The sequence below is a fragment of the Alosa pseudoharengus genome, unplaced genomic scaffold (genome assembly GCF_046254945.1).
Source record: "Alosa pseudoharengus isolate Yale_2024_CS ecotype anadromous, Long Island Sound unplaced genomic scaffold, YU_APseudo_1.1 YU_APseudo_1.1_scf_2, whole genome shotgun sequence".
In the NCBI taxonomy this organism is placed as follows: Eukaryota; Metazoa; Chordata; class Actinopteri; order Clupeiformes; family Clupeidae; genus Alosa; species Alosa pseudoharengus.
In genome coordinates, this window is record NW_027468663.1 from 10,527,788 (window position 1) to 10,542,856 (window position 15,069).

The 15,069-nt window shown below is 39.4% G+C and overlaps 1 long non-coding RNA gene across 1 annotated transcript; it reads left to right on the top strand.

Moving 5' to 3' along the window:
- Positions 1 to 5,491: 5,491 nt before the first annotated feature.
- Positions 5,492 to 9,351, top strand: LOC143133791 (uncharacterized). The gene is made up of 2 exons (XR_012988553.1): positions 5,492 to 8,866; positions 9,184 to 9,351. It is a non-coding gene; the product is annotated as an uncharacterized LOC143133791 (long non-coding RNA).
- The last annotated feature ends 5,718 nt before the right edge of the window (positions 9,352 to 15,069 follow it).

Here is a 15,069-nt window from a genome sequence, read left to right on the forward strand (position 1 = left end):
ATAAGTTAAGTACCTATAGCAGCCAAAGTACCTATAAGCTGTGCTATGAGGGCATGTTCTAAACTGTACCTTTGTGCATTCTAACAGACTCAACATGTCATGAAAAGTGCTGTGCAACATCAACAGATCCTTAGTCTACATGACACCACTGTGCGTGTTCAACCCAACAATCCTCAACCCAATTCCTGTTGCGTAAAGTCCATAACGAAGTCGATCGCATGCCTTTTCCCATTTCCACGGAGACCAAACATGAAGTTTATGTCCAAAATAATGATGATTCAGCATTGCATTAATATATGATTGACCATACCAACATAGAAGCTCCAAATGAGAGCTGCAGCTGCACGCTACTGAATGGAATATGAAGAACCAAAGATGACAGGATAAATAAATAAATGCAAAAATAAATTAGAGGTCTATGTAGGCTACAAATAAATAAATGTATCTACAGTTTGGTCAAACTGGTAGGCCTCGTTCATTTTCGCAATTACCTAATTGCTACTTGCTACTCATTTATGTACAGTAAATATTTACAGTAAGTAAATTAAACAATGTGGAAATACATAATTATGACCGCCGTCAAGTCAGATTTGTTTTCTTTTTTTTTCCGCATGGCCAATTTTCCGTCAAAGATTCCCGGGACACTGAAAGACCGGGGTACACGAAACTTGGTGGGCATGTAACCCCACATGGATAACATGGAACCATCGTTTTTCGTTTTGATCTGTAGCCCCCCCCCCCGCTGGACTGGACCTCCGGAAAGGAGGGTAGGGCAGACACAGTTTTCTGTGAATATCTCGAGAACCGTAGAGCCTAGGACGACCACCTTTTTTTTGTATGTTGGTCTTAAGGGGCCATGTCAACCCATCCCATTACCACTTATTTCATGTATAGCGCCACCTAGTTAAAAATTAAAAAGCTAAAAATTTGGTGTTTTAATCACAATATCTCTGGCTGACATAAGACAGGGCAAAACCCAGAACGATCTGATTAAGGTCACTACCAAACATTTCTCAATTGATTCTATAGTACTTTTTCGCGTAGAATCCATTTCTGCTTGGGACATTTTTATATCACGCATAGTTAATGAGAATTTGCCTATTTGAATACATTAGCGAATATAAATGCATAATAAATAAATGTATTGATAATATGGCTGCAAGTAGATGGGTTAATGGTTTTAGGTCCAAATAATAATCAAATTGTATCAAATATAACAAATGATCATACAAAAGTATGTTTTTAGATAGGATATTGCAGTTAAATTATGCACATTAGGTATTTTTTTTACCTTTTCCGTTCATGTGCGACTTCACCTTTACAAGAACATCATGGCAAAGCAATTATGGATGTTTTTACTTAGTGTAAATATACACTGTGCATTATTTTGTGAGAGCTAATTTGCATATGGGTTTCATTTTATCAACTAATTTGCATGCGAGGATGGGTCTGTGAAGAAATAGATTCTAGTTTTGAGGCTGTATATGATCTTCCCCTGCAGTTGTCCACTGATTTTAGTAATAATACATAGTACAGTAATATTAAAATAAAAAAGAAAACATTTTACTATTCAATGTGAATTGGTAATCAACATTAATATCTACGAAATGTACCTTTCAACCAGTATTGCCATCAGCATAATTTGCTGGCTATCAAATCAAGACTATATGTAAAGCTAACGTGACGTTTGCATAGTAGGAGGCAATGGTTTACATGTCAAAGAAATCTTATGACAATTTAAAGGTTTTGGTCATATTTTCAGTGCACAGTGACTTTGTACACTGGCGCTTGTTTCATACCTACTTTGCATTCGAGCGGAATACAGCGGAATTTTCCCTCCACAGACGCACATCGCTAAATTAGGGAATGAACTTGCGCTCCCGGGGGCGGTTCAGAAAAAAGAGGAGACGTGTTCCGGCGCAAACGTTCCCTGGTGCTATTTTGCCGTTTCAGAAAACAACTCCGCAAGTCAGTGGCATATTTTTCAGATGCTATTTTTAGGGCGCATGCTTAGCAATAATGTAGCATGTGCACAATTTGGTTAAGATGCGCTTGCTCATAATTTTTCTATTGCACAGTGAGACAAAGAATTAGACGCGGGAGGGAGAGGGTCTGTCGGCCCAGACAGACCTATCTCTCCCTCAGTGAGGAGGAATGTAGGCGTAAGCTACGCCTGACCCGTCAGGCTGTGACAGATGTCTGCCATCTCCTGGCAATGCTATTTAATCGAAAAGACACACAAACACGCAGTGTAATTGAACGATTATTCGACAAAGTAACGTTAGCTTAATTTGCTAGTTTATCTTAGTCTACTGGTTAGATTGTTCAGTTTCCCCACGTGTGTTTAAGTTTCAAATGAATACTTTTTCTCCTTGGGACATGCCCGTTTGAGTCTTGGAATACTTTTCCATTTGCATCGGGATTGAGATGATTAGAATTTATCAGTCAATCTGAATGCAACAGTTTTAAACAAATTCGTGCAGCGTGCTAATGATGCTAACCGGATTTAATAGCAATTTAGCCAGTCGTCTTGCACGATTAATGTTTGGATTACATGTGCATGCTGAGGAGGGATGCGCCTGTTGAGAGGGAGAGAGAGAGAGAGGGTGCACGGGGCAAGGAGAGTGGCAGGCCTACTTCTATGCCTACTCTGGTAGAGTTTGACATACTACAATGCAAGATATATTTAGCTTATTTATTTATGGACAACGTAAGGCAGGAGGTGTGTGTTGCGCGAATGCTTGCTTGTTGCCAGAGTGTCTCGCAGAGACAATTCAGATTGTGCTTTTGCGAGAACTCCAGAGATTTCTAGCACTTTACAGTACAGTCCACAAAAAGTCGCAGCATTCTTTGTGGCATGTTATGTTTTACACAACATTTCCATGAATCATGGATGTGCTGATGACATAAATGAGGAAATATTAGAGGACTTAAGGAGACGTGATGTTGAACTGCATGTGCCGATGCCATTAGAGGGAGAGCAGATAGCTAACAAACGTTCAGAAAAAGTCCTGTTGGCAAATTTGAGGAAAAGTCGGTAAAGGGGCTATTTCACACAATTTGAGGGTGCTGAATTCAAATATTTGGTTTACCAAGCTCAATTTTGAGTTTTAAGCTTGCTAATTAGCATAATTCACATACTTTTTGGTTTTGCCATCAGATATCATAGGAATTGCAAAAAATAAGGCATGAATATACTATATATACTATATAAAATAAGCTAAAATTAAAATATAAATTGAAATAATAGCTAAAATTCAGTATGACGTTTAGAAGCAAAATAGATTCCTTGATAATAAATTGATAGAATAGTAGGTGACTGCTCATTTTTCTGTACAAAGTACTTTGTCACTAACTATTATGAACAGTTGTCAGTCTTTACAGAGGATTTACACTGTATTTTTTTTACTGTAAAGGCAACTGTGCTTGCCTAGTTAAAACATCTCACTGGTGCTCTTTCCTATCATTCAAATCCCAGCCATGCAAAAAAATGGAAGAGTGTGCATGTTTGAGGGTTGCTGAAGAGTGCTATGGAGATTGCATTATTTGCAAATAAAAATAACATTTAGACAAAATATCCTTTATAGTGCAACAAAAAGAAACATTCTCCAGTGCATCATTACTGCATATGATGCTGAAAGGGAAGTGGACCTAGGACAAATCCTCAGCTATGAACTGATTAATGTCCCTGTACTGTAGCTATTTCAGATAGCGATGGTTATTTGTGAAGTGGAAATAAGTCATCCTCACTCAAGTGCTGTCTAGCAATGTGGAATGTCCAGTAGTGATCACTGCAAAAACTGCTCATTCAACACTGGTAATACATGTAGATGCTCAAGATCTAGTTATGTCTTTAGGGCACCCATCTGACTGCAGCACATTAAGGAAGTATGCAGGAAAGTTTGTAAGAAACTTTTGTATTGTTATTTGGTATTTGTTATGTGGTAGCAAATGGTGTTGACTATCAAAGAAATAGACCTAATGTAGGAATGCACACAGATATTGCAACAGATACGCTCAGGCCAATCCAAACTTTTCTCATCTGTTGTTCCTCGTTGGTGGAACACACTGCCAGTTCCTACAAGGGCAGGGTCATCCCTCTCCATTTTCAAAAAACTCCTGAAGACCCAACTCTTTAGAGAACATATCCTCTCATAGCACCACTTACAACAAGTCTTGCTGATCCTAGCACTTACCATCCGTCTTGAACTGACACTCAACTGTTTAAAAACAGCACTCACTGATGCACTTATTCTTACTGTACACTTAACTGTTACCATGTTGTTAGTCACTTTGGTTAAAAATGTGTCAGCCAAATGTAATGTAATAATGGTGTAGGCCTATCTGATTAAGACCCAAAGAGTGGTTGAAACATACTTATTAAATTACACTGGAGCAAAGAAGACCATCTTCACTTTTTTCCCTTTGCAACTGTCAAAGAAATTCCCATAAAAACAGGAAGGCCTAGGGTAGCCTACATCAGATGGCCTAAAGATTAGGCTCTTCTGCATAGCATTAAGTGATTTGCATGCAGTAATTTGAACACTGACCTTGATCTAGCCTACTTTGGCTATTTAAAGGTAATTTATTGCCAAAACATCAAACAATATAAATGAGTTATAACAAACAATAAAGGACTTAATCACACACAAACTACTATTTTATCTGACTACAAAAATAATAATTATGTAGGAAGTTTAGAAGTTTGAAACCCAGAATTGACCCAAAGTGCACCAAATTCAACACAAATGACTCAATACACTTGGAGGAGGCCTGCGTCCTTTCTTTTCCAGATATTTTAGGATTTCGATATCGCTTCAGTATCGAGTATCAAGATATTTATGGCAGGTATTGTATCGAAGTCATAATTTTGGTATCATGACAACACTATGCCAGAGCCACTCTGTTTTCTAGATGTTGAGGATCGGAGGCTCTACCACCAACAAGTGATGCTGCTCAATGGCATATTAGAAGAGCACATTATCAAGCTCTAGTAGGCTATAGAGGCAAGCACACATACCAAATCCAGTGTTACTAGAAGTAAAATGTTTTTTACTTGACGGTTGTTGCTGACGGTAGATGCAGTTCTGCATTAGGCTTATTCCCGCTATCTAAGTTCATATGTACTGTAGGATATATTCTGAGTTGAAGGTTATCTGTGCAATTTGTTATTGTGATGAAATGCATTAAACACCACGAGTGACTCACTATGTTAGCAATAAAAATATGATTGTGTTTTGATTAGAATTTCCGGGTTTATTACATGTTAACTCTAATCATGTTCCCATTAAATACGTTAATAAACTATAGTATGGCTTCTTTAATGCTCAAACATGTATTTAGAGAACACTTTTATTTGGTTTTAGTGATTACTTTTGAATTTAGGGGAAAATAAGCAAAAATAATCGCTATTTTGTTAAAATGCTGATTATGCGGCTTAGAACTCAGAATTGAGCTTGGTAAACAAAATATTCAGAATCAGCCCCCTCAAATTAAGTAAGAAGGATGGTTTACCAACTTTTCCTCAAATTTGCTGTCAGAAGTTCTCTTCTGTGAAGCTGCTCTCCCTCTATAACCCAAATGCCCCAGCAGCAGCACAAGCTTATCTGACAGAAGAGCTGCATCGTCTATAGTAAGGTATAATGAAGCAAAGTAATCTCGGTCTAATGTTAGACTACATTGCAAAAATATCACCATGCATTCATAACCTTGTTGATTCAGTGAGAGTAAGCTTAAAACATCGGAAAGTATGTCTTTGTGACATTTCTTTATTTACATGTTGTCAAAAAGAAAAATGCCAGCCATGGAAACAATTGTGGCGATTTCCTCCCATGCCTATTTAACCAAAGCTAATTTGGGTGGGTTTCTCCCATCCCCATTCAATGTCGCTTCTCTGTCTTTTATGGTCCTGACGAGAATGTCGGTCTTATCGGTTGTGAACCACTCCTGGCGTGCACCTGGCAAATCAGCCATTATAATAGCAATCCGCCATGGGCAGTGACTGGACGGTCTGGCATTTGGGCAGATGCCAGAGGGGCCGCGGCCTCTCGTGGGCCGTTTGGGCCGGCCAATCACGGAGCGTCGGGTTTGCGCGGCCCATTCATCGCAAGGCCGGTTTCACATTATCTCTCGGCCCACTATCAAGCATCAATAGTGTTAAATGGCTTCGAATCAGCCATTTATCTCGAACTCCCTTTTCCTCTGTCATAGTGGGAAACTGATCCGTATTTATACCAGATATGAGTTTCTATACTACAGTCATGGTGACCCTCAATATTTACATCAGGCTACATTATTTTGTAACCTTATTCAATCAAATGATTAAAAAGTGCATTGTTTGAAATTGGAATACAATAAATATGCCTGTATATTTTATTTTATTATTGGTTTACAAAAGTTAGGCTACATGAAGCAATGACTTCTGGGAATTTTAAAACCGAATGCGTCTACTTCCTTCAGCACGGGGAATTGTATGCTGATCTAGCATGCCTTAATCCTCGGAATTTTCCCCTTATAAAAGCTATTAAACTGCCCCCAAATGTCCCCAAATGCACTTCGAAACATAAGAGAATGTCTGCTTAAATTCAGTGAAGGTGCTACGGTTGAAAATCTACAGTCGGAATTGACACATCTCGCCACGCACTGGGACAGCCTGAAAAAGTCTCCTCTAAACGAGTATACAGTCAAAGCGTCGGACTTTGATGATGCCGCGGAGATATAGGAAGATACAGAAATAAACCTGGTGAGCAAGAAATGTGCTACCTGCAAGAATTGTGCAATCTGTTGCTATTTCCTTCTCCAGCAGTTAAACCTCTTTACTTGTGCCTACAACTATATATGGTTAGCATATTAATTCCTACTAACACTGTCATGTACTCAAGTGGCATGCAAACAGAGTTTTTCCACTCTTAAATTAATCAAGAATCGCGGACACGATTGTCACAGGATAATTTGGAGGCTTTTATGCTAATGGCGACAGAGAAAGAGGTCGTAATGAACTTGGATGCTGATGACATGATAGACAGGGTTGCGGAGAAGAGCAAGCTCCTTCGCACCTTGTTAACTGCATGATGTTAATTAACCAGTACACTACGGGTGACCCGTATTCGGGCAAATACAGTGCCCCCCACCTCCCCCCAACAACCCCCATGCATTTCTTTGCACCTTATCATGAACTACCATAGTCATGCTATATACCATTTTAAAGCTGAGAAACTCAAGAATCGATATATGTAAAGCTTTCCATGAATTAACATATATTTCGTGTGTAAAATATAAGTTTATCCCGATATATAACATATCAGAATACCCCCCTCCACCACCCCCCAAAGTTGCTGCGTTCATATTTTGTCACTTGTCTGTATGGCCGTACCAATAAGTTAGCCCAGCATGCTTGGTCTTGAAATTTTCGTAAGAATCCATAGATGTAAAATATCTACATTGTTATATTGCCAATATATTGAGTAGTTGTACACGCCAGTACAAACAAAACAGATACATACGAAAAGAAGCGAAGTAAACACTTATTTTTCGCGGAAATCCAGATATTTCGGTTTTACTTCCATTATTGTCGCTGGATTCACGGTACTCCGCGTGTTCACGAGGCTCTTCTGATTCCATCGATACCCATTACATGTCTGTAGGACCAATGAGAGTCGAGATAGATGCCATCAAAGCCAATGAGTCACGTAAGCGATGAATCTGACAACCAGTCTTTGAATGGTCATAGCGCTGCGTCTGAGTGAGCCAATGAGATGGGACCTAGATGTCCGTGTAGCCAATGAGGAGAGCTTTCTTTAGACATGTGACACATCGTCACATTCTACTTCCCTGTCGGCTAAACTCAAGGCGCATAGCCCATGCGTAACCAGAGAGGGAGTTAAGTCATTTTCCGACGAATGACCGTCGCAGGAAGTTGCGTCATAACAAAGGGACGCCAGCCATACTGCAGACTCGTAAAAGTAGTTAGAAAATAAGGCAGAAAAATGACAAGTTTCCTCATGCTGCTTCCTTATGTTGGAATATGCAAAAATGTACAAACAATCAAGAGGATGCTTTCTTGTATGTGATTTCTGCAACAGTGATACTGCAAACGTGTTGATAGCCTATTGTTGAGCCTATTTTTATGCTGTAGCCTAGTGTAAAGCATGTCACACTAGACTAGCCTACAGAAAACTAATTGATGTAAGATAATGATAACTTGTATGCCTACAATGGTTTATTAAACATCGTAGTCATTTATTTAGTCAGTCATCATGTTCATGTTAATGAATAGGAAGGACATCTAAACGATACAAACATTTAAATAAACCAACATTTCGCGCAATATCTGCCGTGAGTCCCTATGCGTGAGTCACGAGCTCCTCCCAGCTGACTGGCAGATCACGTGGACAGTCAGTCGCGATCGATTATTTAATAAATACATGTGAATTACGAATAATAATAAAAAGATTCTACCTAATGTGACTATTTTTTCCATGAACTGTAAAAGAAAACACGTTTTTCCCCACTGTATTCTCCATAAAGAGTAAAGTAAATTATGTACTTATTTCTGGAATTGACGTCACTTCCTGGACTCGTCTGAGGCTGGTCTAATGGGTCATTCGTCTCTATAAGACTTAACTCCTACTGCAGATTCCGAAGCAGTGGTTTGGAAGTTTGTTACTAAACAAGCAAGAGACATGTTTTTGAAGGTTTTTGTTCGTAAAACATGCCAAAGAGACAAAAAAAAGACGAAACATGTCGAAGAACCCGAGGACATTGAAGATCTGGAGGACATCGATGAAGGAGAAGAAAGCAATTTCTCGGAATGCGACTCCGAGGAGGAGCAGAACTTTTTAGCTGGGAAGGACCCCGATTTTGAGCTGTGAGTAGACTACTTATATCCATATACAGTTACAGATACAGTTTAGTTTGCTTTTGTAATGTTTAGTGCATAGTTTTTCATTTAGCTTTGTTTCATAGTGTGAACAGTGTGAACAGTGTTCTGGTACCTGGGGGGGAGGGGAGTTAGGTGAGAATGCAGTGTGTGTGTGTGTGTGTGTGTGTGTGTGTGTAAAAGAGAGAGCAGGGGGAGGTGTGACCTGAGTACACACATTTATATCATTTGTATAAGTTGTTGGGAAGGGTTTTCATATACTTTAGTGGGTCTGAGCCTAACTTCCATCTGTACAATTGTTTCAGTGACAGCGATGAAGACTGGGCCCCGCCAAGCAAAAAAACAAGAGCTGAGGATCCTGTGTCTGAGGAAGAGGAGCCGGTGGCCGAGACTATTTCAGTTGTTCATAACACGTTCCATTTTGTTGACCGTGGTTGCCAACACAAATACATTTCTATTGCATTGAATGTGAATCATTTGATGTTTCGTTTGCCAGGGTATTGTTATTTTTTACCTTTGTTTCATTTTATAATCCATAACCATAATACAAATGTTCACTGCATTACCTTGTTTGTCCTTTTTTCATGGAAATCTCAAAGGCGTAGGAGCAAAAGTAAGAGTTTCAGGTCAGATAATGCTTCTCTGGACTCATGGCACAGCCACTGCAAAGCACTCCAGGTACAAGCAACATGACACAGAGAGTGTAACCTTTCATTTGACACCAAGATCATGGTTCTACATAAAGGGGTTCTTGTATAGGAAGCATTTTAGTTTTGGGTAACCAAAGGTCCTTTTGGAGTCTCCAAATGGACACTTAGCAAAACGCATGTGTATGCCCACACAAATATGGGTCCCACACAGTCATACTTCATCCTATAAGGATCTACTTTGACATACAGATTCACAAGACCTGGTAGTGGGCCTCAGTGGTGTTTTCAAGAGAACATAAGTGACCAAGAGGGCAGAATGTGGTCATTTCTAGAGATGTACATAACCGCCTATAAAAAAAACTATCATTCTACCCTTTGCCACTCTCTGATAGTTCATCACACAGTCAATCTATTGGTACCAAAAAATTCTACAAGGCCTTAGCTTTCCAAAGAGGTCAGGCACTTGATTGTAAGTCAAAGTATGTGGCAACAGGGCCATTTTAAGTAGGCGGTGTGCAATTTCGAGGAAAAACTCAAAATAGGGGTGGAAATGTATAAGGTTAAGACACGTTTGTGGAGCGGCTGCTCTGATGATCTATACACGGGTTTCCCGTTTACCAACAAAACTACATTCGCGCGCAGCCGTGGGGCAGAAGACGCTTGGTGGCCGTCCACAACGTTATAAACTTGACCTAAATAGTCGGCTGCTGTAGGCCTAAGCTACAATCGGAATTTTTGGCGAAGACATGCATTCCTTTAGGGATATTGAACATATTGAACCATCGTGATTTCGAATTGGTGCAGTTTTCAGCACAAAAACTCATTTTATTCTTTTCATGGAGAGCACTGCTCTATGCTGTTCTATGGTGCTTTCTGCCTCTTGCGCACGCATGTTTTCGTGACGTTGCATAGAAATCCATGTATTCTAGGCTATTCTTTTTTCATTTTCATATTTCATATTACATTCATTTTTTTGTTGTGCATTGATATATCCATGTTCTTGGTTCAGTCTTTATGCATATTAAAGTTAGAGTTCATCACCAATGGGGCTACAAACGTGTTATGTCCGTGCATGTGAAGTTATCTGTGTGTTGCGGGCACGTGCACGCGCGTCCCCGTGTGGGCCGCTGGTTGGTGAAAATGCCAGGGCCGTTTTTTAATCCCAGTCCGTCACTGGCCATGGGACAAGCGCGCCTGCTTTTAAAGGTAATGTGAGATGACGCTCTTATTGGTTTATTGCATGTGACACCCAAACCACACCTATGAGTAATGTACTGTAGCTACTTCAGACCAACCCATTTTAGATTTGCGTCGGGCACAAGAGTAATTTATCCCGGCGGTATAATAGCAACAGTGCCCGAGATCCGCCCACAAAGCTACTTGCGTTTTGCATTTGATAGGCTACTTGTGTTTCCGATCGTTAAGATAGGGCCCTAAGTATTCGTTTGATTGCCTGTCATTTGCCTTCCCTTACAGCCGCTCAGAAACTATACTGGACAGAGAAAAAATAGAAAAATTGAAATATTGGGCTATATTTTGGCAATCTAAAACGCATGGTCACTGGCAATAGCTTAAACAAATGTCCAGTCCACATTGGGGGTGGTTTTGTTATCAAACGTCGGCGCCTAGAGCAAAAAGGTTGTTCTTATGTTTCTTAATCAGTCATGGGTGTGGTTTGAGCGTAACATCCATTAAACTGTGAACATCTGTCATTTCCTTTAACAGCAAGCAGCGCAACTTCAAACAGTGCATCGGTATTTTGATAGTCAGCGGAGCATTTGAAGGAATCTGCTTGCACGCAAGACCGTATGGAACAGGTATTCCACTAAAACCATGCTTTACTAAAACCTAGCAGAGTATAGCCTACACGCATCTGCATTCGTCTATTATTTGAACTCATTGGCAAAGTGAAACTAACTTCACCGTGGTGTCATAGTCAAAGACAAAACAGTTATACACAGTTAATTACTATCACTATTGACTGACAATGGGTTACCATCGAAAACATAGCCTGAAAAAACACTTACCCCAATAATGTTCGAATGACTGAACAAAAAACCAAAAGGACATTTAAAGGACATTTATCCTGCAGAGGAGTTGCTGCTTACATCTCGTGACAGTGCGTCTTCAGCTGTGCTCCATATGCGCCTCGCTAAAGACCAGGTTTTTCTTGGTCAGTGGGGCAATGCTTTTTAGATAGTGTACGCTAGCAATTTTAGATCTTTCGCCAGGCCACACCTTAGGTCATTAATTGCCACACCCCTGAGCGCATTGTTCAATAAAAGAGACGCACATGGCGAAAAACTCCAGTGTACAATCGGAATAAGCTTTGCATCGTGATAACAACACGCTTTGCGCCGCGCTTTTGATCGTCATATTAGAGCCCATAATGTTACTGAGGATGTTCTGAAATTGATCGAAAAGGAAAGTGAAGGATATGGAAGCTTATCTGATGAAAGATCTGCCGGAGGACATTGAACATTTGATCACTGAAAAATGGGTTGCAAGAGCTTGCTATGTGCTTACTATGAGTCTGCATTGGCATTTTTGTTATATGTGCATTATTTATGTAAAATTACTAACATAAATATGACCAGAATTTACACTGAAGATAACTTTATACCTGAAAGAGATAGAATATTCGGTAACACTTTATTTTAAGGTTCACATGTTAGCCACCAATACATACCTAATTAATACCTGTATTAGTGACTTCTAAGGCATGTGTTAGGCAACATTAACCATTTGTTAGGTGTGTATTCACAAATTTCTTGTTCATGACTAATTAGGCCATTATTATTGATATAATCTTAATAATGACTTTGTAAGCCTTGATCTCTACATACTAATTAGTAGTAAGTACCAAAATAGAATATGCATAACCTACTTGTATACTGTCTGAATAAATCCCAAATAGTAGGAGAACAGTTGTAGAATAAGCAAGTGTATGGCTCAACCTCATTGCTGCATTTCACTGCCCAGGTTGCTGTGTGAAATAGCACTTAATAACTGGGAGATTGGCTCCCATTCTAAAGTGGAAACTGGTTCCTTGGCAGCAAGCACATATCATCAGTAATACCTCTGCAGTATGTACTTATTAGTTCCATATTCTAAAGTCAGGCATTATTATTATTAAGAATTATATGATGGGAACAGTCTAGACTATAACTCCTGGTCAATACAGACATTCTTTACCCTTAATACATTGCTAGTGCATAAATTGTTCATTCAAAATATGGTCCCTGTTCTAAAGTAGAGGCTGGGAGGGTGTTAACAATAGAAAAGAAGATGAGAAAAGTGACAGCACTGACAATGTTTATTTAACAAGTTCTGTAAACATGTTACATTGTACTCTCAATGAGCTCACAAAGCTCGATTGGCATGGCCTACAGTGGACTAGGGCTGTCAAAATTGCTCATCCCCTCTAAAATAAACACATGTATTCGAATATATTGGAATATCTAGGCTATATTATTTGCGCATTATGTCAGTGACGCGCATCATGTCATCTGTTTTTAACTTTTTGTATGGTTATTGCTTGACAGGGGGGATCCCAAGCAGCTTTCAGCCATAAGGCTACTTTGAGAACATTTCCTAATTCACCCGACACTGATATTCAAAATGTTGAAACTATTTCAGCATAGCCTAAGCAGTTTAATTAAATGTAATGTTAGTTGTAAACAAACGGGCTACTTGGTGAGGCTTGGCCTCACAGATGCACTCGTGCCTTAAATGGCAATAAAAATCTTCACGATATAGGCCTATTAACTGACCGCCCGATTCACGTTGGCTGGGGGGCAGGGGGGGCCATCAGACATCTGTTCCCAAGGGTCTTTGAATTGTAAATCCGTCCCTGCCCCCAACGAACGCAACTTTCCACCTCTGAGACAGCTTAAAAGAAGTCGAGAGGACTTCTAACTCACTAAGACCTACTTACTGTAGGCTGCGCAAACCACAGGCCTTTCTTTTGGGCAAGCCTGCATTCGAGGCAGGCCTTCTGTTGAAGAATTTTATATAAATCCTGCGCTAACAGTAATCCTCCTACCCCCCGCTACCACAGCTGTGGATAGTGTGGCATGCTCACGCTTTATGTCTCCTTCTTGCAAACTAGGCCTATAGCCCAACCATTTACGTCTTCAAAAAATAACAACTTGCCAGATATGCCTTCATATCTATGGGCTTCATTCAGCATTTTGTTCTTCCACTGGAAATTACTCTTCTACATTTGCTGCCTGCTGCATCCTTTCTGTTTGTATTGTTTAGAAAACATTTGACGTCTTGAGTTAATGCATTAAACATTGTTTGCTGGTAACCAGCCACAAATAGCCTACAGATTCTTGCGTGCGTACATTCTCTATTCTCTCCAAAATGTGCCCGTTCTATAGGCTGGCCAAGTGAGTAATTCTGCAGCATAAAGCAGATGTATTTGTTTATTGTACAGAAAAATAAAAATAACCTGTCAAGCAATCAATTGACTACATTGCAGTCAATAAGTAGGGCAAATTAATATACGAAACCAAAACGTGGGTCATAGTTGTCTAAGCCTCTGCTGTGAGGCCAAACCCATGAACAAAGAACAAAGAGTTTTTTTTGGCGAAACAAACTCATAGCCGAACGTTGCAATAAATACATAGACCATCTGGACAAAGTCATCAACAGAGTCATAGCACTGAAGGGAGAGGCAACTGGCATGTGATCTCCCCACGGGCCAATGGATGTACAAGTTTTCTCCTGTGCCTACGATATTTAATCCAGTGTTTTGTCAAGTTGCAATATGCTATTCGTTTTAACAAATTTTTATGATAGTAGCCTATCCAAAAAGTACTTCATACTATCTTAATTGCTTTATACTCAATACTTGACCAATGGTTATTGCATCTGTCTATTGAAAGTGAGAATGTGGCAAGTGATCTACTGTATAGGCTTCATAAAATAAAAGAAACAGATTGCTAATGGCTAATGTCAAAAAGTGCGCACCACCTTATTATTATCTGCAGGTGTGTGACTTTTACTTACGTGCACATGGCTGCAAATTAACTTTTCATTTATGTATTTTCTGCCTTCGGCATTTTAAAATATGGATGTATGGTGGTTAGAAGTGTAAATATCAATTAGAAACCTAAATATATTTATAATTATTAATTCAGTTTTTGACATGAAGATCCTCGGAACTATGCTTCTACTAGCATTCTACCACAGGTCGAGAGGTGTAGTTGTAACTAGAAAAGCATTTCCTGAAGGAAATACAGTGCATGAAAATGCAAAAAATATGATGTAAAATATCATACAGAGTAAAAACAAACTATATTGGTTGCTAGGTAGATGAGGTTTAATATAGTTGGAGTGACTGAACAGTTAAATAGGTGGATAGTTTATATGGTTAAATGATTTGCTTGGTAGGTAAGGTTTAATATAGTTGAAATGATTGAACGGTTAAATAGGTGGATAATACTTAACTTAGTTAACTTAGCTAATGTTTTCATTTTTAGTAGTTATGCTAACTAGCATGTTAGCAATGCTAACATGCTAACTATGTTAACC